General features: G+C 32.1%; 1 pseudogene; it reads right to left on the minus strand.

Moving 5' to 3' along the window:
- Positions 1–1291: 1291 nt before the first annotated feature.
- Positions 1292–1363, minus strand: LOC148106983 (small nucleolar RNA U3; annotated as a pseudogene).
- Between the last annotated feature and the right edge of the window lie 1782 nt (positions 1364–3145).

Here is a 3145-nt window from a genome sequence, read left to right on the forward strand (position 1 = left end):
TACTAGTACCTGAATATGTTTGTCATCATTCAGAAAGTATTCTGGATCAGCAGAAGTATGTTTAGCTATGGATCAAAGGACTAAGGAGGAATTAGAGATTGTTTGAGTTGGTTTATGATAGCTGATAATTTCCTTTCACTTTTTCTCTTCTTCTCTAACTTACCAAACTGAAGGCCCAAAGACAATTTTTAGCCTGAAAGCCATGATCACTTTTCCATTAAGATTAGTCAACAAGACACACGATATATATTGTTTATCATATTTCCATTTCAAATAAAATTATACAACCCTAGATAATATAGATATGATTCAGTCTCCCTCTTTCACATAATAAAACATACACACATAGAGCATTATATACAGCACTGTACAGATACGAAATTTTAGATTTATTATGAGCACAGGATTTAGGTTGCAAATTAAGGTTGCAGAAATCAAGTACTGTATCAGAAAATAAATTAAATATTCAAAAACAGATAATTTAATTAATATGATAGAATGCAACCATTAGAAATTACGGCCTCAAATAATTTCTCAGTATACATGAAAAGTTAACCTTAAGTTTTTAAAAGCATATCATGTGATAAAACTAATGTGATCCTTGTTAAAATCTATACATATTCTATGTAGCTACCAATATATGTTTATCTACATATTAATATTTAGAAGGTATACATCTAAATGTAAAATGAGAACAGCGATTGGCATGAGCAATGACATTATAAAATATTAGTCTGATCAATTAAAATGGGATTACTTTGGTGTTTTAGTATGTTCACTTTATGTTTTTGTTCTTTATTTCTAATACAGAGCATTCATATTTTCCGGAAGATTTATTTATAATATAATATGAAAATACCCCATTATGCCTACTGAGAAAAAAAAAAAAACTACCTACTAATAGGCCAGGATATTGCAAATTACATGATAGTGGTCAAATATGTGTTGTTACATTACTTTGGTTATCATCAAAAATCAATGGTCATATCTACAGAATTGATAGATCCTTAATCTGACAAGTCTATGTAACCCCTGCCTACAGTGGGTATAATAATAGTTAACAGGATCATTTTAAGAATTAAACGCAATAGGGGAGCCTGGGTGGCTTAGTCGGTAAAGCATCTGCCTTCAGCTCAGGTCATGATCCCAGGCCCTGTATTGCATCAAGCTCTCTGCTCAGCGGGGAGCCTACTTCTCCCTCTCCCACTGCCTGCTGCCCCTCCAACCCCCCCCACCCACCTTGTGCTTCTCTCTCTCGTTATGTCTCTCTCTGTCAAATAAATAAATAAAATCTTCAAAAAAAGGATTAAATGCAATAATGTATGTAACAAACTATAGAAATGATCCCTGAAAGTACAGTCTTGCAATAATATATGTAAAGTACCTAGTGTACTGCCTAGAAATTAGTAAGCACTCAATAACAATGGTTAAATTTTTCATAATAAAAATATGTTATTTTGGATGTTTTTACTGAATAAAACCATATCAGCAAATATATGTGTCTTTATAAAAAATATGACAAAATTAAATGTTAAACCAAGAACTGAGGAATTTATTATACCATATAGTAATCAAGCAGATCTTGTGCTTATAGATATTTTAAAATTTCATACATATTTCACCAATCAGTTGGTTCTGCACCTATCTGAAGGTGTGTTAAATGACAACTTTTCCAAATCATAGATATCCACCCTGAGGAAATAAATTTACAGTTATATTAATCCAGAATGAATGGATCACTTCACCTCTCCATACTTCCAACTTATTTTGCCAGCCATGTCTGCAAGTCTTAGAAGAACAATTAGGTTAGGGAAGAAAACTATGACCTTCCTATTAAAATAAAACACCCAATAGTAATGGAATGAGAATTTCCCAGAGGGCAATCACCGTTGTACCTCAAAGACCCAAAATATTTCCTGAAATTCATTTTTTCTGTGTTTCTTGCTAGTTACTATTGAGACCACCATCTTGGTTGGGGGTTGAAGTGGAGTTTGGAAGAGAGACAAGTAGAGAAACTCTGTAATAGCTACAAAACTCATCTCTATACGTCTCACAGCACTATTGACTTTATTAAAGGTTAAAGTAGTGGCTTCAGTTTGACATTTTTAAAAAATTCAATTAACATGGAGATGTTCCTGATGAAGCAGAATCAAGAATCTTAATGCCTACCTTCTCAAAGAGGGTCTTTGCAACGCCTTGATTTTTCCATTGGAAAGGGCTTTAAAAGACCTGAGCTGGAGGATAATCAAAGGGAAGTAAACACAGAGGAATATATGAAACTAGATCATCTGATTTATAAGGTGCAGTTTGGCCGTTTTCAGTTTGAGGACTTCTACAGAGAAGCCTCTCTGTGAAACTCAGAGTATATTTCCATGAAGTCTTTACTTCTGTCATGAAGTATCTGTCATGAAAAGGAGGCCATACATACACAATTCTATATTCCTGAAGATCTAAACTCAACAAAGCACATTTTAAAACGAAAAAAAAAAAAAATAAAAAAAATAAAACGAGGCTCTTTTGTTCAGTCTGGCCCAAATTTGACTTTTCTTCCAGGTTATCCTTGGTGTGAAAATACCAAAGTATTTTGATGCTATCGGGACCTATTAAGTTGAATATTTCCAATTCGACTGATCATCACCAGAAGATGGCATAAATACACTAAATAAGAATGTGAATAAGTATTTAGAGACCCTTTCCTTGTTAGAGAATACAAAGGATGTTTTAGAATTATAGTGCATGAAAAAATAGAAAATAAAATAGACTGCATGATCCAACTTTAATTTTTTCCTTATGTGTTATATTTTCACAGCGCTCTTCTTAACTGTGGAGACTGTGTATCATAAAACATGTAAACATGTTCTTTTCATTTATACTAATGTCAGTAACTAGAATTTTTTAAAAGGTAAAAATCTGTTTCCGTCTAGAGTCAAATCTGGAAAAAAAATAAAATCCTTATTTCAGTTGATATTTTTCAATACGAAATACCTATTTTTCTTGCCACTTTAAGGGAAATAAACATTGACAAATGTTATTAACATTTAATAAATGATTAATAGCACTGCCTTTTCCATAATAATTTATTATAAGAAGTGTTTTATCATGTTGAAGAGACATGTAAATAATTCTATGCAATGCCATTTATAAA

This window comes from Ursus americanus, chromosome X (assembly GCF_024610735.1).
Source record: "Ursus americanus isolate L20-20 chromosome X, mUrsAme1.1.p, whole genome shotgun sequence".
In the NCBI taxonomy this organism is placed as follows: domain Eukaryota; kingdom Metazoa; phylum Chordata; class Mammalia; order Carnivora; family Ursidae; genus Ursus; species Ursus americanus.